General features: G+C 44.6%; 1 protein-coding gene and 1 long non-coding RNA gene across 2 annotated transcripts in view; one reads left to right on the forward strand and one right to left on the reverse strand.

Annotated features, from left to right (window-relative positions):
* The first annotated feature begins 1441 nt into the window (after positions 1 to 1441).
* Positions 1442 to 24953, forward strand: part of CREB5 (cAMP responsive element binding protein 5) — a 244611-nt gene continuing 221099 nt past the window's right edge. Inside the window, exon 1 of the mRNA XM_052694421.1 lies at positions 1442 to 1483. The gene's annotated coding sequence lies outside the window, so the exon portion shown is untranslated. The remainder of the gene's footprint in view (positions 1484 to 24953) is intronic.
* On the reverse strand, positions 15358 to 16281 carry LOC128086154 (uncharacterized). The gene is made up of 2 exons (XR_008209263.1): positions 16149 to 16281; positions 15358 to 16063 (listed from the first exon to the last, which is right to left on the reverse strand). It is a non-coding gene; the product is annotated as an uncharacterized LOC128086154 (long non-coding RNA).

Below are 24953 nucleotides of genomic sequence, written 5' to 3' on the forward strand. Positions count from 1 at the left end.
TTCAGCTGGAGAGGAACTGGAGCTTTGCCTGTACTCACCCCCCCAGCATCCACAGCTCATTTCAGGAGTCAAGAACGTTCCTTTGGGACCAGAGAGTCATCTCAGGAACACAGCATCTCTACTTTGCAGTCAGCACAATTCAGTGTAACCACCTGTCATGAACACAGAGCAGAGTCAAGTCAGAAACTTTGACACAGTGTACACTCAAAGCGTTACTTGCTCTTGTAATCTGTGTACATGTCACTGAGAGTCTGCAATATGATTCATAAGAAAGCAATCTCAGTAGACTGGTAGTATAAAACTGTGGCTAATACTTAGAGTTATAGAACTGTATAATCATTTGTGTTGGAAGCAACCCTTAAAGGTTACCTAGTCCAGCTCCTCTGCAGTAAGCAGGGACACCTACAGCTAAATCAGTTGCTCTGTGCCAGGTCCCACCTGGCCTTGAATGTCCCCAAGGATGAGGCTTCCACCATGCCTCTGGGAGACTTGTTCCAGTGCCTCAGCTCTGTCATAGTAGAACACTTCTTCCTTATATCCAATCTAAATCTTACTACATTTAGTTTGAAATCATTTCCCCTTGTCCTATCGCAACAGATAGGACTTTTGCTGAAGTGTCTGTTCTCTTCTTTCTTACAGCCCCCCCTTCAGATACTGAAAGTCAGCTATCAGGTCTCCTCAGAGCCTTCTCTTCTCCAGGCTGAACAGCCCCAGCTCTCTCAGCCTATCCTTGTAGGGGAGGTGTTCCATCCCTGGGACATCTTTGTGGCCCCTCTCTGGACACGCTCCAACAGCAATATGTCTCTCTTGTACTGAAGACTCCACATCTGGATGCAGAACTCCAGGTGAGGTCTCAGCAGCTCAGAGCAGAGGGACTGAATCACCTCCCCCACCTTGCTGAGCGCGCTGCTTTGGACGCAGCCCAGGATACGGTCGGCTTTCTGGGCTGCGGGGACACATTGCTGGCTCCTGTCCACAAGCACTCCCAGGTCCTTTCCGGCAGGGCTGCGATCCATCCTTACATCCCCCACCACGGTCACCCCGGGCACGGCACCTGAGTCCCGCGCTCGGCGTCACCCATTCTCCGGGTAAGAACCCCGCCGTATCCCAGCAGCGCGGGGCGCGGAGCGCCTCGGGACCGCCCCATGCCGGCCGCGCGGTGGCGGACCCCTCCGCCGTCCCGGTGCGGGGCGGAGCCTCCCGGCGCTGTGACTCACCCCGGCCCGCCCCGTGCTGCGCTGTGCCAACGGAGGTGGGACCGTCCGAGGCCGCGCCCCCGCCCCGCGCTGCCGGCAACCCCCCCCCCCCCCTCCCTCCCGGCACGAACTGCAATGATTTAGAAGTTCAGGAATCCCACGTGACGTCACGGAGGGTGATGTAATGCTTCTCTAAATAGAACGTATTGTAACCTTCCCTCAGTCCAACGTGGTTCCTCCGGCCGCGCTGCCGGTCCCGTCCCCGCCGCGCCGCGCTGCGCCGGGCGGTAAGTTCCTAAAAACGCAGGGCTGCCCCGGGAAGGCGCTCGGCGCGGCGCGGCACGGAGCGAGAGCTGCGGGGCTGGGGAAGGGGCAGCCCCGCGCCCGGGGACGGTTTTCCCCACTGCCGGGAGCCGCACGGGTCGGTGCCCGCCGCCGCCTCCGCTGCTCCGCCGGGACGGTGCGGGGAGAGGGGCGTGCGCGGAGCCGGACGGGGCAACGTCCGGGGCGGGCATGGCAAGGAGCGGGATGCTGCGGGATGGGATGCCGTGCGATGGGATAGGGAAGGGGCGCGGGCAGCGTCTCCCCGAGCGGGATGCGGGCGCAGCTCCGCGTCTCCGCGCTTCCCGGCGGTGACAGCTTCCCCGCCGCTTTGCAAAGTTGCGGACGAGTCGGGCGGCCGGAACTCGCAGCCCCTCCGGTGGGCGCAGAGCTCGGTGCGCCGCCGCTGCCGGAGGGCCGGTGCAGCGCTGCTGCTCCGCTTGGGATGCGCTGTCCCCCCGCTGCACCGTCCGCCGCTGCCGGCTCTCACGGGGCTCTCTCTCTCCCCAGCGAAGTTTGCAGGACGCTCGGAGCTTCGGGAATATAAGGGGAATACTTGCTAAATTCTGCCTGCTCTATTATTTATGTCCCAGCATGGTGAGTGATCCTTCATCTCCGGGGCTTTCTCGCTTTGAGAGAGGTCGTGCAGAGGCGGGGGTAGGGATAAAGGAACGTCCCTATGTTAAAGTCCAGAGCGATGTTTGGAGTGCGCTCAGCAGCCCGATGAGATTTCCCTGTTTTGTCGGTGTTTAGCTAGGGGAGGTTCGAGAGGGAAGAGCGGGCTGCTCAGTGAGGAGCGGCACCTCCGGGCTGCCTTGCGCGGCTCTCAGAGCCCCCAGCCCGGCGCCGTGCTCCGGCCCTTCCCCGTCCGAGCAACGCGCTGTGCGTCGGGAGACAGCGGCGGAGGAAAAGTTTATTGTAAGAAAGTGTCACTCAGAAATAAGCCAGAAACCGCGCAGAAAAAGAACTGGGAGTCGGAGAGTGAGGGCTGGATGCAAGCGCACCGCCTAAATCACGGGACGGGGAACGGGGGGGTTGCTGAAAGACGGTCGGCTTTCAGCAGAAGAGTGTCGTTGAAAGTCGTCGCTTTGGTATTTTGTAACTTTCATGCGGTGAATGCGGTTGCCGTTTTCAAAAGCTGGAAGTTCTTTAAGAGAAATGGCTGAGATCCTTATTTGTGACTCCTTAATCCCGAAGGGAGCTGTGCGGGTCGCAAAGCACCGGGAAGAAGTGTGATTAATGATCGGTGATTAGCGATAAGTGATTAGTGGTTTTATTCAAACTGTTACCTCTGACCAGAAGCACGCATCAGAGGATTAACGGGCTCTTTAGATAAATGCTCATTAGTGGAAGGGGGAAAGCAGAGATAATAGGCATGCACACAGGGACAACTTTCTAGGAAAATCAGTCCCGTCTCTGGCATAATAAGCTCTATTAGCAGAGGGGCGCTTTAATTTAAAAGTTGCTTTTATCTTGTAAATCAAAGATGGATGCAGAAGTTCGCCGCGCTATTATAGCCTAAATTTTCCCATATCCACTAGATGTGGATTATCTCAGTAGTGATACCTTATTAAAAAAAAAGAAAAGTAAAGAAAAGAAAACACACCATGCAAACCAATGGCATCTTTGAGAGCCGCAGCCCCTCATCCCGCGGCACCCGTCCACCCATCCATCCATCCGTCCATCCATCCCTCCATCCCTCCATCCCTCCCGCGGGCGGAGCGAACTAGAGGGCGCAGCGCTGCGCTGGGTTCTGATGCCAGCAAGTTGCAGCTTGCGAGGTGTCCTTCAGCACTCCCCACGAAGTTGGTTCCGTGCTGGGTTGGAGGCTAGACAGCGCTACAAGTCTGTAGTCACTTTTTCCACCGTCGGTTAATCTGGGGAGTTAAAGGCTATTGGAAAAATTAGGCTCATTTACTCGCAGCCACAGGGAGCGAGGGAGAGGGGCAAACGCTGCAGCCTGGGACCTGACTCCTGATCGTGCTGTTTTCCACTGCTTTAAAGAAGCCCCGTTCTGATGGCCTTCATTGCTGAAGCCTGAAAGCTCTTGGTAGTTTCCTTCCAGCTATCACTGTGAAGGGAGGTGGGGTTTTTTATTATTTTTAAAGTCACTAAATAGAAAGAGCAGTTGGCGGTGGTTGAACAAAACGGCTTGGACCCGACTGTGCTCTACAAATAATGGTAAGGAGCCTCTTTCTATGATAACTAACTAGGATTTCTCCTTAGTCTGTATCATGCATGGCTCGTATAGAACCTGTGCCTACTGCTGCCCACAGGCTTTGGGACATTTCTGCTGCCCCATTTGCTTAAACGGGATTTATGTTTGCTTGCATCTGCTGAGATCGTAAAAGTTTCAAAACTTTAAATGAAACACTTGAGTGAACCAGGAAATAGAAATAATGAGTTTACGGCTTAAAAAAAGAAACTGCAGTCTCCAGTTGTTACAGTTTTGATTGGAGACTTGCAGACCGATGCTTGAAATCAGAAGGTTTCACGAGAGCACATATAAAAGGCAATAAGCTCTGTTTGCCACTCTTGGATATTGGGTGACACTCTTCCAGAAGTTAAAATCATGGTATTTTTAAAGCCTTCTGCATTTTGGATGGTCAGAACCCTCTGTCCCTCATCAAAGCAGACGTTTAGACTTTAGCCTCAATTAATTGAACTCTACCTCCACTAATTCAAGCTGAGTTATATAAAGGAAAGCAAACTTTGTATGTGGATGAACAGGAAAAAGAGGAGCGAGATTGTGCTTGCCATTTTATATGTATTTATAATACCATTTATCAGAATGACAGGTAAAGAGCAGTACGTGCTTTTTAATTTGATCTTCACTTCCTCACTTTGAGAATCTCAAATATGCTGCAACCGCTCACATTTACCCCGGGCACTTCGGAGGGGTCTTCTGTAAGAGATTACTTCTGGCAGAGCGGGAGTTCATTCTGGAGTTGATAAAGCAGAGGAAATCTCAGATTGCCTTCAGAAGGTAACTGTAAGTACTGAAACTTCTGGCTTTGTGAGGGCAGAGCCTTCCCTGCCATCAGTGAGAATCACAGAATGATTTGAGACTCAGCAACTCGCCTGCTCTGTAAAAACCTGAGACCCCAACCAAGGCAGCAGGGTCTTCAGTATTAGAGGAGCTCCTGAAATGGGTGTTGTTGCTTCTAAAGTGCTTCATTTAATCAAAGACATTCCCCCCAGTCTTAGTCATTCCTTGTCTCTAATTTTTGCTGTTAGCTAACTTTTGGGATTTTCTATGAACCTGTTGCTTTCAGGACTTAGTCCTTTCCTTATATCCTATTAGCCATCTTTAAAGAAAAATATTTCTGGACAGGATTTTCCAGTAAAAAAAAGAAAACCATTTCAACTTTTTAATTAGTAAGGATGGTGTGATTTGTACTTGGAGCTAAGCAGTACATTTTCTCAGGGCCCACAAATACGGATTTTTCTTGCAACTTGTTACAAGAGAGCCATGTTCGGTAGATGCAGCTGCTTGAATCACAGATGCATGTGTGAAGCAACAGGTCTGGCAGTTCTGCTTCGAACATCCAAGCAGTTCTTCTGTTTTGGTGCTGGCATCCCATATTAACCAATTTAATAAGTAGACATATCTATATAATTAAGAGAGCTTATTTGGCTTAGTATTTCATGCACTGCACTCTCACTGCACTGAACACACATGAGTCCTAGTGGAAATATTTGCAACGCTTAGAGTTTCAGTCAGTCGTGGGCACTCAATGCCAGGGCTGATCAGGGAGCCCAGTGTGTTGCTGCCACTTTTGCACCACCTCACAGTGATTCCTGTTGTTTTGCCCCCTCCATATCACTGTTCATCCCCCCAAAAAGATGATTTTTAGATAAACAGTGCTCTAGGGTTTATCTATAAATACCTCTCAAATACCTTCAAATACCTCTCTGTTTTGGGGTCTTTTGCCTCGAAAAATGCTTAAAGTTGATCACCAAATTAATGCAACAGTTCAAAGTAAGAACTATGAGAACACTTTTCCTCTTGTTAAAAATTGCTTTACTGCGTTAAGTTGAAATTTTGATGGCGCAGTATTCTTTGATACAGACAAAACAATGATCTCAGACAGTATCTTACCGTGCCGCATTTGAACGTGAGCCATACTGCAGGAGTAAATGCCGAAATCAGCTTTTGTAGACTTGACACGTGAAAACAGAGTGCTGTTACGGAAATACTTGTTGTTGTTGTTGTTGTAGTACTCAAAGAAGCAATTCAAATCATCTCAGGTACACATAACAAGCACACATAACGTACACACGGCAATTATGGCAGGGATGCAACAAAAGGACTTGTTGGAGCAGAAAGCTGTTGCGCCCTGTTGCATCCAGGAGCTGTTCTGCTGCTCCGCGCGCTGTTTGCTCTCGTTGTGCCTCAGGTTGAAGGGGCAACCCTGGTACTTTCAAATAATACTGTGCCTACTATATTACATTCATGTATTATTTTACTCTGTAATTAAAACTGGGGAGAGTCAGCATTTTTTTTTATTAGCTGCGACATGGGAAATGCAGCTGTTATTTGGCTTTCGAGAGTTTCAGAAGGGTTGCTTGCACTGCTTTGTAGGTTTCTAGATGGTGATATCAAATGCTATTTTATAAACACAGGGAGATTTTCCAAGGATTTTGCTGAAGGCTGTAGGATTTTCGAAGTAAAACACTGAAAGCTTACTACAATTTCCTTAGCTTAAAAGATGTTTTGCTTTTGGTTCTTGTTTCCATCCCCCCTTTTTCGAGAATTTGTTCCAGAAGTCAGTCGTACAGCTTCCAAATAGATGCCTCTGAACTTTGCAATTAGCGCTGTTTGTGTAGGTGTCCTGCTTTTTTAATCCATCTTTTGAGGCAGTTGGTGTCACCATCATGACACTGTTCCCTGTAAGCGAATGTGAAGGTACAGGGTTCAGCCATAGTGCTGCACTCCGTGGGTGATGGAAAGGGCAACGTCTTTAGAAGACAATTTAATTGGGGGAAAATACTACAAATCCTCTGCTGCCTTTGCCAGAACTGGGAGTCAGTGCAGCTTTTCTTTGGCTTTGAATGCTTTCGTTACTTACTAGGGTTCCGAGAGCTCTGATAATAACTCAGGATCTGGGCATCGTTTGGTCTCACCCTCAGCTTTCTGCCCCCATAAACTCTACAAATGGTTTCTATTGCTTTCTTTTCATTTGCAGTGTTTTCTCAGAGGGTTTTCTTCACATGCCCCCCTCTCAGCTTCTCACCAAAGGCTCTGTCTTTGGGTGTCTCCTTCCCTGAACAGCCCCATGCATGTTTGGAGGGCTCGCTCACAGTCTCAGCGTATTTGTGTCCTTTGGAGTTTTCTGTCCAAGATTGCTGAGCTTAAACCAGTTGAGCTCACTCCCTACATCTAATACAATAACTATTGGAGAAATGTATTCAATTAGGGCATTTTTTTTTTTCTTGTTTAGAGGGAGAAATGACTTCTTTACCCTTTTCCTTTGTGGCCTTATGCCTTCAGTTACTTGCTGCATGTAACACAGCGTTGTTCAGAGCCATCTTTTTTGAGCTGTTCACAAGTACCGAGAAGCTACTTTGCCAAAGGTGAGAATTTCCCCAGGACCAGTGATTTCCATATTTAAGATATGAGTTATCTAAATGTAGGTAACATTATTTAGCATGTATGCTCAACACAGGGGGCTCTGCAGCACAACAAATGCAATTTGAGATTGGGATTAGAATGTGTTGCATGGAGCTTACAACACCAGTAAGCATTGAAGGCGATGTTTTCACATCGCACTCTGTGTATTTTTTGTCATTTATTGTGCTTTAAATCTTTCAGTTCTGGAGTGCTGAGTTGGTATGGTGATTGCCCATGAACCAGTTCCCCAGTACCACTTGGCCTTAGAAAGAAGCCCTCTAAGATACAGGTGATGGTCTTACCAGGTCACTCTATTGTGCACTGATACTGCAAACCAACTGCCAGTATCTCAGTGTTGTGTGAACTGGTGTATTTCCAGTCCAAATATATCTCTTACTTAACTTAAAAAATCTTTGTATTTAATAGCAATTGTTAGCTGCTAGTTGAGGAGCTCCAGGTTGTGAATAGTAAACCCTGCCACAAAGCTCTCAACTGATTTTGGCCGGTGGGTTTAAGCTTGGCCTGCTTCTAGTTTTGGTCAGATCAGTGAATGAGTTTTCCACTTTTAGGAGCCCAGCAGGAACACCAAAGGTGACCTGAGTGTGTGATGGCAAAGCACGTGGAATGTGCGCACCCCAAAATGCCTCACTCATAGGAAAATTTTGTTCTTGGAATGGAAGTAGATGTTAACCTGAAAAAACTGAAAGCTGAGCAATGGGGTACGGAAAACACCATCAATTGCTTTGTTCAGGACTACCTTTTACTACCTGCTATTTAACTTCATTTCTGAGTGAATGTTTTAGGATGAAGAATTTTTTTTTTTTTTAAGATTTTGTGAGCATCTCAACCATCACAGCACCTTACTTTTTTGTGACTTGGAAAACAGCGACTACAAGCAAAACAACTCCTCTTGCTGGTGATAATTGGTGCACTTTTTTTTAAGGTTGACAAGATCTGTGTCTGTACAACTTTCCTTCATTTCCAAGATAGTATCACAATAAGTGAAAAGAATAGATTTTGTAATTAAAAACAAGGAACTTTCCTTCTTTTCTCACTTCTATATCCTTAAGTGTGTCTGTGTAGCACTTTAATATTATCTTACACTTGTTGTTAAATGAGGTCAGTGTACGGGTTTTTTTATTGGCCGTGCAATGGAAAGGTTTTAAAAAAGGCTGTGAGGGAAAAAATTGAATGATGTAGGAACTTACAGACTTTCTAAAATCCTTGTAATGCCCTTTTACTCCTCAGTGCAAATAAAGTGGTGTATGGGCTCAAGCATAGAAATGGATAAAATTTGAGTAATTGCTGGTTTGACACAAGAAGTGAGAGAAAGCAGTAATTTAACTGTTTTGATGTATTTGAAAGACAAGTTTCTCTAGACCAGTGGAGAAGATCAAAAGAGTTTGGCTGGGTGAGAAGAATCAGATCTTTGTGGGTTAAAAAAATGATCGCAGCAGAACCTAATTCTCCACTTACCCCAAAACAAACCTGCAGCAGCTCTTTTAACGCGGAATTACAGACAGTTGTATCACTCATTGAGAAGAAACGTAGATTCCTGGGATCTATTCTGCATGCAGCCCATTGGCCGGCGCTGTGCAAATCCCAGCAGCAAAGCAGCGGTCTGATGCGTTACAGGCGGCTCTTTCCCCAGGATGAACGTGCTTGCAGCTCTCCTTGTCTTGCGGCCACTTTTCAGGGGGCAGGGGGGGATATTGAGAATTCTTATTTTGTGCTCAATTAATATTCCTTCCGTGCGCTCTCCTTCCTCTCACGAGCTTTATGTGTGGGTGCGCAGTCTGCACTCTCCATCATCTATCTGTCTGCGTCTCGCTGCCTGTGACAGTCACCGCTCCGGCCTTGGGCTTGCATAGCACAGAGGAAAAGCCTACCAAGATTTCCAGTGAGACGTGGCACTGCTGAATTCCACTGCTGATGGGCCTTTTCTCTCTTATTTGTGCTGTTGTCAATTGCGAGGAACACCTCAGCCTGTGGGATTTTGTGTTTTTTTTCCTTTTTCTTTTAAAAAAAGGAGAGTGGGAGGGTGTGAGGGGGGAAAAGGCAGGGGAGGGAAGAAATGGAAAGACAGACAAGTCCCATAGTTTCAGTAATGTTGGTAATAAGGCACAGGACACTTCAGCATCCGGCACTGTTCGCAGCCTGCAAGCAAGAGCAGACAAAGTCTTTCCACAATTGTGAAAAATCTTTTTGCTGCCTGAGCCATACTGATTTCTTAAAAGATCCATCAAGTGGAAATTTTGACCAAGAAAACCACGGTAAAAAGTGGTAAATAGGCAGCATTGAGTGCACAACCCCCCCACCTCAAGCCCTAACGGTATACACTTGCTTTCAATTTTCTTAATGTGACCCAGGATATATGGGGTCAGCTCTGAAACTTCTGAAATCAATACTGCTCCATTGACCCCACTGAAGCTGTGCAGGTGGGGTATGGCCCACCCTCATTTGATAAGGGCATGAGCCAGGCAGCGTCTGCATGTCACCTTTGTAGGAGGATGCAGTAAAAAGTTTCTGGCCTTGCAACTGGCTCTGGGGTGGAAAGGTTCTCTGCACCCTTAACAATCCAGAGGTTAATTTATAAAAAAATGAAACAAAACCACAACTATTATTTAATTGCCAAACATTTTTAAAAAGCACTATTTATGTAGGGCCTATATAAGCAGACATTGTTTTATGTTCCTTCTGCTGGCTTTGCATTTGACTAAACCATTATTCTCGGAGCGCTGCTGTGCTGAGATCATCAACGATGATGGTGTGAAAACAAACAAGTTTTAGCAGGAGAAGTCACTACATAATTTGACAGGGACGGTGTTGGCATCAAAACATCTACATTAATTTGATCTCTAGTCGAAGCAAACTAAAAATCAAATGGGGAGTGGAAAAAATTCTTAGCTCGAAGGGGGGAAAGGGGCTTGCAACTGATTCAGCAAGGTGCTGTGTCAAATCAAATGAGGACCTTCCTCAACCTCCATTGAAGTCAGTGGGCGTTGAGGGCACTCGGGGACTGGTGGCATTGGGTCCTTTTTCTCTAAAGTTGAGTAGGACTGCTGAGATGAAACTTAATTCCTCGTTAATTCTAACTCCTAGCAAGTTCTTGGGAAAAAAGCTTTATTCGTTGGAGACTGAGGTACTCTCCATCTCTTCAACAAAGCAGAAGAAAGTATGTGCTCTGATTGTGAAGCTTTTCAAGGAGTCCTTTAGTACAACAAGCATCAAGCTGATATCCTGCACGGACCTTTAAAGATGGAAAAATGCTGCTTCGAAGGAAAACATTTCTGGCTTCAGTTAAGTTATGGAAAATAAGGATACAGACGCCTATTTTGTACAATTGAAAATCATCTTTAATGCCATTGAGGATGACTTTACATTCCCTAATGTAAATTGAACAGCTTTAGGAGTAATGAATGCAGTTACATGTAGTCATTTAGGTTTTGTGAAAAGTAAATGTATGTGTTTTTTTTTTTTAATGTAAGCACTTGAAGTCAATGAATCCCAGATGAGTCAATGAACTTAATAACATCCAAAAATTTAGGGGTTCCAGACATTTCGTTTTACTGCAGTAGTGTGGCCATACACTTGAGCCTCTTACAGGATTATCTAAATTGAGTGAGGCTTGCAGGATACACACTGGAACACTATGAAAGTGTTTCTCCCTCTGTAGCAGTTGGGTTGCTGTGTCCTGTTTTTCCTCTTTTGCATTGTTCTATATGTTCTTTTTAATCTTGCTGAAAGGCTAGTATCCCAAATTATAAGGGCAGCCTATTTCTAGGCTGTCAATCTTCCACTTTTCTGTTCAGCTTTAGTCCATGTGCTGTCAGCCAAATGCTTTTCAGCAGACTGAAAGTTTTTAGGGCCAGAATAAGCTGAGGAGAAATATTTTGAGCATTGTAATTAATGCCAAATTAATTTATAACGAGGAGAGTAAGAGATACAACAATGACTGTCTTATGAAACAAGTCATGAAAATAGATTCTTGTTTTCAGATTTGAATTTTCTAAGTTGGTTTCAGATAGCTTAAATGTAGTGAGTATGCCTTGTGATGAAGAATGGGTTTGGCACACTACATATCATGAGGTAAAAAGGATGATCCTTTTGTGCCCAATGAAATGCTTCTTCCTTGTCCACCTGCAGACCACCTCTGCTCTAAGCACGGCATGTTTGAGATGGCCTCTAGGGTGCCAGGTACTGAGAGAACCTCTTCTTTCTTCCCAACCCCCAGATTAAGCATGGAGGGGATTTCCTCCTGTCTGTGCAGAAGAGGTGGTTGGGCTGCACATTTTCTGTAGCCCCATCCCTTCCTGAGTTAAAGCCAGCAGCAGATGCCAAAGATAAGGTCAGTGCCCTGTGGATGGGAAGGAATAGGAGCTCTGTGAATAATTTTCTTGGTTATGCTGCTGTCTTAGGTTTTTAGGGTCTTCTATTTTAACTTCTTCTTTAGAGGAAATGTGGGTGTCTTAAGTGGAAACCTATTATTGGGAATTAGCATCTGGTGGAAATTCTGGTAAAAGGTTAGATTTATTTGAATATTCCAAAATGGATTAAAATGGCAATGACCAAGCAATTTACATTTTGTAGGTATACTTTGTTTATTGTTCTGTAAATTAGTTTATTAATTTTTATCATGAGGTGTCAAGTCTTTTGGAGAAGAAATTCTTACTTATTTGTAAGTGTGGAACTGCATTTCTTGCAGCTTTTCTTGAATCAAGTGAAGTATTTAATGTCCATGTGATGGCTCTTTAACATGTCTTTTTGAGTGTGCTTTTTGGTGGCTTGATGGTATGTAGAACATTTCCTTCCTGTACGCCAGCATTTCTAACCAAAATCTGAGTATGTTTGAAACCTTAGCTTATTCACACTTCCTAATCATAATCCCCTTGGTTTCCTTGTCAGCACCTTTTTGTGGTATTTCTCTGGACACCTCTATCTAATATCTCCAGAGGTTATTCTACAGAGTAACCTTTGACAAGATCTATTACTTACTACTTACTGCTTTTAACAAGGTGAACAGAGGTCAGCCCCTGTGAAGGCAGGCATTATTAGAAGGCTGCTGTGGAGTCCCTCAGTGGCTTGTCCATCTCTTCTGGCAGCACTGTCTGCAAATCAGCTCAGGAATGTCCTCTAAAGCATGAGGAAAATACATTTATGATTGGGTATGAGCATATGAAGATAAGGTATGTCCTTGGGAAAGCAGTTACCACAGGCATTATAGAGCTCCAGGCTGGACCTCTGTCAAGGTCACTGACTACTGTTGGACCCACTAGAATCTGAAAGAATTCTGTCAGATTCAAGTGTAACAGGATTTAAGGCTATTAGTTTTGTGTGATCCATTTAATTGAGCCTCATGACCGATGCTGATGACTTTTGCTGCTGGAAGAGTTGAATTGGTAATTTGGTTACCTCTCTTGCCAGAAGTTGGAGTTTGTCTATTTCTGTAACCAAATTTAGATGAAAAATCTACCTCTTCATGATTGGGGGTGGAAAAAAAAGATTGCAAAATCCCACATTGTTAAGAGAGTAACTTTAAGATCCTTTCAGTTGACACAGAAAATCATAGAAATTAGAGTAAACATATTTTCTCCCAAATCAATTAATAAAAGCTGAGAAATTGTGCAGGAGAGTTTAGACAGATTCTAGAAGTATTTAAAACAACATTTTTAAAAATGGCTTCTTGATTTATCTGTATGTGCCCATTCACAAATGAATGAGAGATCTTCCTAGGGTGCCTTGAAATATCTTAGTCTGGCATTCCTTGTCACTGAAGGAAGGTGATTTTTTAAGCTGGGTCTGTCATTTCCTTACCATAGCTTACTGCTTCATGATTTCTGTACATGCAGAACCTACAGAAACTGCTAGTGTACCTTGCAGATGCAAACTGACAATGACAATCAAAAAACCAAAAAATCTTACCTGAGGCTTAACAGTAAATCGTAAAGATTTTTCCTCTCACCTCAAACACTGAAGGCCAGACTAACTTGTTGCTAACACAGCTTTCACTTTCTATCCAGAGTTGAACAATTAATCACATGCAGTCAGTGACTGGAATACTCTGTCTGAGGTAGCATTTAAATTTGATTTACGTAATGGGAACTGATTGCCACATGACTCATGTACTGAGCCCTCTGCAGAAAGTAGGCATGGTAACTGTCCTGAGAGTGTCCAAAAGTGCCTAGGGAGTGTAGGATGTAAATGGGAAACATAGATTGCTTGTTTTGGCTTCAAATGTAAAAATGAAAAATGAAAAGCTTTTTTTGTTAATCGAATGTGATCACATTGTGCTTACAATGTGTACTGTCCATGCAAAACCATTTTATGCGAGATGTAGAAGATGCTTCCTTGGCACAGTACAATTCCTGATGTTCTGTTTGTTTCCCATGTCAGCAACCTCCCAATAGTTTGTTTACTAAGAATTTATATGTAGGAGTGTCTTGGCATATTCCCTTTTGCCCAACTCACCCTTAAATTTTCAGTATACTGGCAAGGAGGCAAGTTAGAGCTGGGCCTCATGGCCATAGGGTGGGATCCGCTTTTCTCTCAAAGCCTTGTAGTTTTGTGAAGGCTTTTTGAAATACAATATGAAGTCAGCCTCTGCAGGTTCAACCAATCCCTGCTGGAAACTGTTAAACTTTTAGAGTAAACCTAAATCTTAATACAAGTTTAGTGAAGTTAGGATTTTTAGTGCATTTTAAATTATAGCTGCGAGTGTAAAGTGCTACCAAAACACAAAGAAATTACTTTCCTCTCTTTACCCTGTTTATGTATCTGATCTAACACACAGTTGATGAATAATACCTTATTCACATTCTGTCAAAGAGTGTATATGTGCTTCCTATGTTTATTTTCCTCATAAACTGTCCACAAATGCCCTACTGCTCATCTTTGTAAAACTGTGCATTGGCTTAAAGAGGAATTCCATGTAGAATTTTGCAGAAAAAAAGATGTAGAGACTGTAGTGTGTCAGTGTCTCACACCAAAAAGGGACACCCTTTCTCTTTCTCCCCACTTCTGCTTTCATGCTTCCTTTTATTCATGATTTTCAAATACCAACAGTGTAAGGAATGGTAGATGCAAGAGTGTATAAAGTGGGTAAATTATCCCTGAAAAACAAATTGTAGGTGGCACCCAGCCTGTACCAAGGTGCCTGCGAAGCCTCTCCTTTGTACCACCAAACTCCTTGTTAGGCTCTGAAGCTGTAAATACAAAGGGAGTGAGTGCTTGGAGCAATAGTTAAAGGTCAAAGAAATTTAGGAAAGCTCAACAAGTCCTTATGGGTGTGGTGGCTAAGTAGAAAAATTTCTTTGACTATTACATTTTATTTGTGTATAGTCTGATTGACAATACAGCTCAATTTAAACGCACTTCAGATTTTCCATGAGGTACCCACTTGAGGGTTTGTTCTATGCTGACGAAAATCCATCTACACATCTGCCACCAGTTGAGAAACTCAGGTGACCAACCCCCCTTCTATGTTGAAAAAACAAATAAAAGGAACAACCAACAGTTACAGGGCTTTCTGTCCAAACTCTTTGCTTTCATTTTGTTTCAAAACTTGGAAAATGAGAAGCCTGCTTGGCCCAGCCACTGTGGATATGGTGTTTTCATAGAATCCTTAGGGTTGGAAAAGACCTCACCTTAGTCCAACTGTAACCCATCTCCACCATGCCCACTAACTTTGTCCCTCAGTGCCACATCTCCATGGTTCTTGAACACCTCCAGGGACGGTGAGTCGATCACCTCCCTGGGCAGCCTGTGGCAATGCATCGCCACTCTTTCTGACAAGAATTTTTTTCTTAATATCCAACATGAACCTCCTCTAGTGCTACTTAAGGACATTACCTCTCACTGTATCACTGTTACCTGTGAGAAAAGCATCTTTGTACCATGTCTCTATGAAGAAAGGCTGTTGTGACTCCCAGCAGGGAATGTTCTCAGCAGAAAGTCTGCCTGGGCACCCTGCATGAGCACGAGCAGTGGCATGCATGTAAGGAAATCCCCCAAGTTCAGAGTCATCAAAACGACATGTAAACAGGGTTCTCTGGTGTTTCTAACAGGAAACATCACATATCAGAGCAAGAGGGCTATCTGCAGGTTTCCGGACATCTTCGGCGGCGGGAGCTGAGGTAGGTGGAGAGAGAAAAGTGACACAGGGATTTGGAAGAGGGGTGAAAGCACAGGAGGGTGCTACTTCCCACCAGCAATGCTCTCTGTCTCCCCTGGGACCTGCCATAAGGTAGGGGCTCTTATTGAGAGCAGCATATTCCAAAATAGCAATGGCTTTAATTGCAAAGCAAATTGAAAATGCTCATTCAGTGACCCTGTAAGTCAGTGAGGATGGTTTCTGTTCAAAAGACGGGTTCTTTTGCGGCTGCAGGTGTTGCTGCACTATCTGTGACCCACTACCACTTTTTACATGATATTTTTGCCTATTAGAACAAATTTTCTTTCAAGATGATGGTATGCTTTTTTTTTTTTTATAGTGTTCGTTTCACCTGGTTGCAGACTGGTGGTGATTTCTGATGGTATAAATACTTTGGGTTGGGTGGTTCTGCTGTGCCAGAGGGAGGAAAAGCCTGGCAGTCAATCAGCCTGGCATTGAAGCAGATCACTGCTGTTCCTGCTGCTGCATGGGGCCTCTACTCCAAGGCACTTGTCCTTCCTGTGTTTCCAAAGGGTTGGGAAAATACTCTTGTGAAAAACTAAGCACGGTGGGTAGCAAAGTCTAAAATTGTTTGTGTGAATCACATCAGTTGGAAAATGATCTTCACTCAGCAACTGTTTCCAGCAAATCAAGGCAGCAGTGTGTTGGTGCTGAGGACCGGGTTCCTCTCCAGCAGATTTGCACGGGCTCCTGCTCCGTGCTCTGCAACCAAGCAATCCAAGTGCTTCTTCCTTTCCTCTGGGGAAGGGCTTTTTCTCTCAGCTGTGTAATTCGTGTAAAAAAAATTAATATGTAATTTGTTGTAGTTTATCCAGTGAAAGTCGAGGTTAGTTGTCTTTGCACCTACCAAGTGGCTGCAGCAACACGCGCTTACCGCTTGGCATTCCCCGTCGCAGCTCCCCATTACCTCTCGCAGGTTCCTTGAGATGAAAATTGGAAACCGGTGTGGTTCTCCGCCGGGCTTTCTCCCCGGGCCGCCTGTACCCCGCCAAGATCCCGCTGCCGTTCGTACGATTCCCGCTCGCCGCGCACTCACCAGCAGAGGCTGCTGCCAGCCCGCGCTTGGCGCCGGGCGCGGGCACGGGGCGCGAAGGCGCGGACAGAGCCGGAGCCGCCCGCGGGGGCGCGCCTCTGCGAGCTGCCGTTCTCTTCCCTGGCTCAGCGCGGCCTCAGCGCGGAGGGCGCGCGCTCTCGCGTACGCGGGCTGGGTCTGCGCCCGTGTAAGTGAGCGGGTGGATGCACTGCTATGGGGCACTGTGAGCAGCGCGACGTTTGGAACCGTCCTGTTGCTTCTGTGGCAGTATGCTGCTTTCCAAATAACCCAGCACCACAGGTATAGGTGATTATTTCCTACCGACTTGCCAGAACTCTGGTTTTCCCAGGAGTGCCTCTGTGTGCAATCAGTGAGAGTTGGGCCCTGGGCTGTTCTCTCAGCATGGTAGTAATTTATCTCCAAATCTTAAGGAGATGCTGCTGAATTCTGCTGACTGTCAGTGCAAGGCTTCATGTCTAACAACATTGATTTATGGAAGTATAGGTTTTCTGCTTTTTAAGAGCATACCATCTGCTTAAACTGTGTTTATGCTGTGTAAGAAGTCAGCGTTTTACAGGTGAGCTATAGAGAAATGGTTGCCCAACTTATCCTCTCAGAGACACCTGCTTGGGAATAATTTGCTGTTTGCCGCTTTGAGGTTGATTCTTCTGTTCTTCAAATGGTTAATATCACGTGCTAATTTACTGAATTGCTGCTCACTGTAATGCAGCAGCAAGACCTGGTAATTACCCGCTACAGTTACCCCAGCCCGCCTGCAGGACTGGGGGAGAGGGTGTGGAATGGAGGAGATTGGATTCTTTGCTGGTGTAAAGCTGTGCCAAGAGGCTGCAGTCTGTAAATCCATCGCCCACTTGCCCCATGCTGAATGCCTCTCACAGAAGGAGCTCTGGTGTGGTGCGGCCCTGGCATCCCACAAACAGGGCTTGTCGGAGTCAGCGGTGCCGCTGTTTGCACAACTGCAGCTCTGAAGCATGTAACAGATACCTTTTAGTTTAATTATGATTTTTACAGCTGGCCCATGCTGAAAATGATTGAAAATTTTTCCTAATGAGATAAGGGGAGTTAAATTTGTTTTTGCAAAATAGTTCTGCATGTTTTATTACTATGTGCAGGTCAAGCCAGCATATTGTCTGACATTCTAGCAGGCTGTATATACACGTGCGGCTGTGTACCTCTGCTAATGTTGTTTTCTTAGTGTACATGGAAATTTCACAGCTTGGGCTGTAAGGCTTCAAAGGGGAACGGAGCGTAGGAGCAAAGGCTGAATGCACAGTGCAGGGTGCAGCCTGCCTGCACTGTGCTTGGCTGCTGGAAGGAGCTAACTTCAGACCCATGGGCTGCTGCAGGCCACAGTGCTGGACAGGAGCATGTAAACAAATGTATGTAAATCTACGTGTAAACAGGTAGAGCAGTATGTACAGGAGAGCAGCAATTGCAGTGTTTGCCATTCATTTCCCAGTAGTTTTATGATGGTATCGCACTTGGCTCTGCAAAGGCGCAGAAAACCTGTTATACATCTCTCCTCTTCTGTACAGAATGTACGACTAGGTAATGAGAAAAACGTTTCTTCTGCAGAGGGGCAGCGGCTACTACAGAGCACATGGGTATTGTACTTCATGTACAATGTTCTGGGTATTAACAGGTGTGGACACTGCTGCTCCTCATGCCTGTGGTGCTTTAAAGCTGGCGTCTCACCTTTGCCTTTATCATACCTTTGCCTTCTTTCCTTCTGCTTTGACTTCCAGGCACACCCCTGTCCCCCCGTGCATTCTGGTGACTAATCAAATAAAAGCATCTCATCGCTGATGCATAGCAAATCTGGAACGATGGCTATACACTCTATCCACTAGTGTTTGGGTGTTTCTTGGAGGTTTTGGATTTCTTTGGATTTAGCCTTGAGTCCCCATGTCTAAAGCAGGAAGTCACATTGTTTTTCCATTTCAGCTTACTAGTTTTCACCCTCTTGCTCCGCTTTTGTTTAAGAATAACTGAAACCAGTTCTTACAATGCTAAAATGCCTGTTGCTTAACATCTTCAGCAATGAGAGCAACACTGAGATTGTGAGTCCATTCTTGTGTCAGGTTCAATTTACAGTGGGGATGGCTGGTGCCCTGAGGGTTTATATTTGGTAGCTAATTATGCAGCAGTGTCTCAGACTTACTTTTGTCAGCCTAGAATATGCCCCAGATACATCATGGTAGTATTGCTTCCATTGGTGTTAATGGCTTTTGACCTCTTCATTGTGCATTTTTTTCCTCTCAGCTTTTTTGAATCAGTGTACATTCTCTGACTTATAATTTCCTACTTTTTTCTTTTCTGATCTAGTTTCTGCAGGTACAGTGCAGGGTTTCTGGATTCAGTCATTCTACTAAAACATGAAAAGCTCTTCATTTCAGTTTGGTTGTACTTATCTCTATTTTCTAAGTGTCTTTGTCTTTGAAACTTAACCTATATATTCAGTCAGAGCTATGGGTGACCCACAGTGGCTGTTCATCCTCAGGGTATGAGATGAAGGAGCTGTGGTGTTGTGTTGCATTCAGATCCATGCCTCTCTCTGCCCCAGTGCCCAAAGGTGGGTGGTACTGCTCTGAGTCATCTGCTATAAATGCCAAATGATAACATCTTCTGCTTCACGATGCTCTTATTGGCAGCATCATGCATCACCAGTGCTTGGTCACATTTCTCCAGTCTAATATTGCTGCTCATCACGATTGCGGAGATCATATTGCAGCTGGCTCTGCAATCCAGCTGGAATCCAGCTAGCTGTTTGATCCAGTGACACGGTTATGGATATGGCTGATAGTTTTCCTGTATAGCATTAGTACATGGACAGTCTTTGCTTAAGTTACGTGCCATAATTTGTCCTCCTATAGGAAATTTTTCTGTCCTCAATCACTGTCAGTACAACTCCCTGTGCTCCCCTCTTGCCACCCACCCTGGGATTACTGCAGCATTAGTATAATAAGCAGTTCTGTTTCCCACAGTTGTCCTTAGTCTGTGTGTTTTTTTCTTTCCATCTTTCCTGATGCTTCCCAGATCCTGTGCATAGGATCAGGGTGCCAGCAAGCTCAGTCTGTCTTTGTTCTGCCCTTCTAAATTCTTCAAACATGTCTCTACATACTTCATCTTCACTAGAATTTGTCCTTGTTTTCATCCTTTTCCCGTGTAATGCAGCTGCCTGTGTTGTTTGCAGATATTTAGCTGGGGTTAAATTTGTTTCTCTCTGCTGATTGTTCCACAAATGGTCCTTTCCTGATTAATCATTTTTCTCATTTTAAACTTGAAGAGTTAAATTTAAAAGAGACTGCTGCTTTTGGTAACGCAAAATGCTACATTATGCTTCTTCAACTTTATAAACATGTGGACAATTTTGATAAAGTCAGTGGGAATCAATGTCTCTTCATTTCCTGGCCTATAGCTTCATGCCTCTGTGCTGGCTATGTGCTGATGCAGGGATGCTGCAATGATTGCACACAGGGAGAATCAAGTCTGCTTGACTTGTGATGGGCCACACCAAGGCAGGCCTGGCTGTGGTGAAGTTACTCTGGTTTTGGGGCTGTTGTTTTCTTGATACTCTGATTTCTACAGGAGTCACTTTGATGTTGTGCAAAGTTCTAAGTTGGTGTTTTGATACACCTACCTGTTCAGATCTCGTAGGAACCTGGAGTTTCTGGGAAATGCAATGAGGCAGACAATAGCATGGCTTGTCTGGAGTCAGCTCTGGTCCACTCATGCAACGTCCGCCCATGCTGGACCCCAGGTCATGCTCCCACTGTTCCTGGCTATGGTGTTTCTTTGCCTGAATCACAGTTAATCCACTGAATCTGGTTAAACCTCCCATGAATAATTGAGAGTTGAGAGTGCCTGTGTGTGCTGAAACTTTAGCATGCCATCGAGTGCTTTGATGCACTGGGGCACTGGTGATTGCTGAGTGGGGAACTGGAACCAGGATTCTTGGGACTTCACTGGGAATGTGGAGAAAACAAAGCAAGTGACCAGCTTAAAGCTGATTTACAGAAGCAGATGTGCTTGTCCTGCATCCTGCAACCCCCTTAGTCATGCTATTAGCTTGGGAAGACAAAGGTGCTAACAATACTATTGTCCTTTCTGTAAACTTGTCCCTTTTTTTTTTCTTTTTAAACTTTGAAACCTTTCTCATTGGTATCTGCTGTGACTACAAGAGTTCGTGGCTCATCGTTTGTTGTTTAGTTTGTACTGATACTGATGCCATCTCTCACCTCCGCTCATATCCCCTATCAGTAGAACAGAGATAATACCACCTGCATGCCTTCCCGATGCCTAAAGGGAGCTCTCTGCAACTGAAAAGTGCTTATTGTTATTACAGCATGATTTTACTGAGGGTAAAGTTTTTAATTTTTCCAAATTATTTCCAAACTTGAATTTCTCCTGTATTTGCCAAATCCTGAGACTCATTCCAGGTTCAGAGCCAATGACATTATCTCTATTAGTCAGAACTTGCTTGGAAAGGTGATTTCTTCCATGTTGGCCTACACTCTGTCATGGCATTGAACTCTTGGAACGCCTCGGCCCCTTCGCAGAGCCATGTTTCAAACATGTTTGTGCCAGAGGAAGAAAAGTAATTGGATAAAAGCAAGTGATTATAGTATCTTAAAAAGAAAGAAAGAAAGAAAGAAAGAAAGAGAGAAAGAGAGAAAGAGAGAAAGAGAGAAAGAGAGAAAGAGAGAAAGAAAGAAAGAAAGAAAGAAAGAAAGAAAGAAAGAAAGAAAGAAAGAAAGAAAGAAAGAAGAAAGAAAGAAAGAAAGAAAAAAGTGATTATGTGAATTTTCCTTGAGGGACTTCTCTTTGGATTGTTCTGAAACTTATTTTTAAAAAATCGTGGTTCAAAAGCTCATTCACTGTGTATGAAGGGATTGGCACTTTGCTTATAGTTTTGTTGGTTTTTTTTTTTTTCTTTTTTTTTCTTTTTTTCTGGTGGCAAACAGTATTTTTATACATTAAAGAAGGAAAATATTCCCTTGTTTTGGAGGGATATATTTCCGGGGAGAAAGCAGGCCAGGAATGGCTTTCAGACTTCTAAATCTGTTTTATGTGGTGTATAAGAGATCGCTGTCATCACCCAGACGCAGGAAATACCAGTGCTGACTTAAGGGGGACAAAGTAAACTCGACAATGGACTGAAAAGAAAAATAAACAATCAACCAACCATTTTTATAGCTTGTTTTTTTTCTCCAGCCTTAACAGTAACATTCACCTTCACTTACCAGAGTTCTGTGAAACATCTGTATCAAGCCTTAAACTTGCTTGACCTTAGTTGAGGTTCAAGGTTCAATATATTCCATGTGCACGGATGATTTTACAAATCCACGAGAGCTCCAACTCTATGCAAGCCCTTTTTCCCTGTCCCAGTATTGGCCTCTTTCTTGCTAAATAAATCCAAGGACAACTTTCTCTCTCTGTCTTTCTTTCTCCAAAGACTGCTGCAGGGATGCCCTTGGGGCTTGCAGGGTGTTACAGGGTTTAAGAATAAAGAAGAAGCAAAGTTACCTTGGAGGATGAAGTCAGCCTACCATAACAGCTTCCCCAGATGGCGTCTTTCATAACTTGAAGAATGAAATGTAAAGGGTTCATTTTGCTAAATCTTCTAAAACAAATGGCTCAGCATTTGTATAATTTTAAAATCAGTGCTTCTTATCTCATTTGTAAAATCAGGACAGATCTCTAATTGGCTCTGAACAAGTGAGTCTCAGAGCTGGATGATTTCTCTCCTCCAGCTGCCTGGCTGTGTTTCTTTCAGGGCTCCTGCAGGTTACTTTGAAGCCACGTAACAAATTTGACATGTATAGAGTACAAAATCTGGGACAAATGTGGAAGGTTCTGCAGAACCCTCATGGCAGCCGAACAACAAGGCTAGAAATAGGAATTGTTATACATTTGTTACAACTTCCCGGTATGAGTTACATTGATGACATTATCTTTTAAATATACTTAAAAGTAACTTCTCCCTGCTGTAAATTAAGAGCAAAAGATCACAAGCTCTATTGCTATCTAGAGTGATGTCTTTTGCAGCAATTATCTGACAGGAAAACTGCAGGGTGAGAAAGCAGTCTTTGTTTTCTGTGGTTCATGCAGTCTCTGTGCTGGATTGCCCCTGTAGGCACCCCGGGATCCCGCATTGCAGCCCTGCCCACGGGAAGAAAATCTGCCCGCACTCCGCTGGAGGGCTCCTCTTACTTGATTGGGCAGGTCACTGTGAGCTCTGCAAAGCATTCCTTTCCCCTTGGATGGTGCAGGATATTTCCCCTTGCTAATTCTAGCCAGTCCCGGAGGCTGGAAGTGCCAAGAGAATGCAAGTGCAGATATCGGAGCCAGCCTTCTACTCCAGCAGCAGCAAAACATGGTCTGGTTGAAAAAAAAAAAAAAAAAAAAAAAAAAGTTATGGATCTTGAATAATTTCTTAACTTCCAACTTTCTATCTAATCTGTTCTTTAAGAATATGAATTGCAACAGTGTCATGCCTTTTTTCTTTTTTTTTTTTTTTCTTTTTTTTCCAGCACATTGCCATCCAGAGGTTTAAAGGCACTGTACCAGCAGGCAGCTAGTGTTACTCTAGCTCAGACACCTGCAGTAACTCAGGAATGGAGGAATGGGGTTTTCTGACCACATACAGGCATCTGTGTGGCATCCGAGGTAATCCTCCAGGCATCTTTCAGACCTAGTAGAGAGAAAGTGGCACTTATAGCTCACAATTCCTCTCTTCACAACATAGATGTCTGCATCAAATGCATTTTTTTCATGTGCCTATTTCTCTCCACTGGTTATGGAGAGACTGAGATGGAGATGCTGAGGATGCTTGAGGTCAAGTTGTTATGTATACGTCATACAGTGCAGCACTTCTCAAATTAATGTGCGTGAGCAGATGTAAGGTAGGAAGGAGCGCATCACCTCGGCAGAGTTTTGTGTGTGGGGAAAGGCATGGCAGTTTAGCACAGGAGCAATGCCACTTCTTCCAGCATATGCGTGGGTATCTCTGTCCAGCTCTGCATGGTGCCATGTACATAGGCATAGTATTTTGTGTGGCACAGCTGAGACATATGCTTGGCCAAGGCATAATGTTTGGAGGCAGTGAACGTAAAAGGTAGCGTGTGATTTTACATACCTATAGGCATGTTGTTAAATCAAATACTTTCTCTCCAGGTGGCAGGAGTTTTTCTGCAAAAGTAGATAGTACACTGGTAATTGTCCTTCTTCCCCCAGGTGGAAAATCATAGAATGGATTGGGTTGGAAGGGACTTCAAAAATCATCTACTTAAAACCTCCTGCTGTGCACAGGGTTGCCAACCACTAAATCAGGCGCTAGATGAGGCTGCCCAGGGCCCCATCCAGCCTGGCCTGGAACACATGCAGGGATGAGACATCCACAAATGTCTCCTTTCAAGTTGGCAGAGGACAGTTCCCCTGGAATGATTTTGATATAAGGTGTAGGCCTTATTTATCAACACACCTCTGGGAAACTATAAGATCTTCCCTCTTCTCCCATATCAGTTCACATTTCTCTCAAAGTAAAACTTTTTAAACAACTGGTTTTTATGGAAGAAGGTTCATGGAGCTGTGATAAAGCACTTCAGGCTGTAACTTACACTTGTTTCTGAGGCTTCACTTTTATTGCTTCAAAAAATTCTCATATGAGCTCATTTTAGAATTGAGTACTTCAAAGGTTGTTCGGTCCATGTTCCTTAGAGGCTGCCTGTGCAGCCCTATAATTTTTTCCCATGTTCTATTCTCTCTCTCTTTTTTTTCTTTTTTTTCTTCCCCTTTCATCCTTATTAACTGGAAAACACCAAAGGGATTTTCACACACCAAAATGAGTAGTCTTGCAATATTCTAGCAAGGTTACTGTAAAATCACAGTCCGTAGTGGATATGCATTTTCATAGAATCATAGAATCATATAATCACCAAGGTTGGAAAAGACCTAAAAGATCACCCAGTCCAACTGTTCACCTATTCCCAATAGCTCCCACTAAACCATGTCCCTCAACACAACATCCAGCCTTTCCTTGAACACCCCCAGGCTCGGTGACTCCACCACCTCCCTGGGCAGTCCATTCCAGTGCCTGACCACTCTTTCTGAAAAGTAATACTTCCTCATGTCCAGCCTGAATCTCCTCTGCTGTAGCTTGAAGCCATTCCCCCTGGTCCTATCACTAATGACACAAGAGAAGAGGCCGACCCTCAGCTCACTACAGCCTCCCTTCAGGAAGTTATAGAGAGCAATGAGGTCTCCCCTGAGCCTCTTCTTCTCCAGGCTGAACATTCCCAGCTCCTTCAGCCTCTCCTCATATGGCCTGTGTTCCAGACCCCTCACCAGCTTTGTTGCCCTCCTTTGAACACGTTCCAGGGCCTCAATGTCTTTCTTGCAGTGAGGGGCCCAAAACTGGACACAGTTCATACTCTATCAGGAGGTCCATGAACTGGTCTTGCTACCTTCGCTTGCTTGCTGTAGATCTGCAGGTGGAACTATCTGATAAAGACCTCCAAAGGGGATTTGAGCTAAATGAGAAATAATTGTTTTACCAACTATGATTTATCACACAGGTAAAGTCTCCCATCAAAAACC

This window comes from Tympanuchus pallidicinctus, unplaced genomic scaffold (assembly GCF_026119805.1).
Source record: "Tympanuchus pallidicinctus isolate F22 unplaced genomic scaffold, pur_lepc_1.0 scaffold3, whole genome shotgun sequence".
In the NCBI taxonomy this organism is placed as follows: domain Eukaryota; kingdom Metazoa; phylum Chordata; class Aves; order Galliformes; family Phasianidae; genus Tympanuchus; species Tympanuchus pallidicinctus.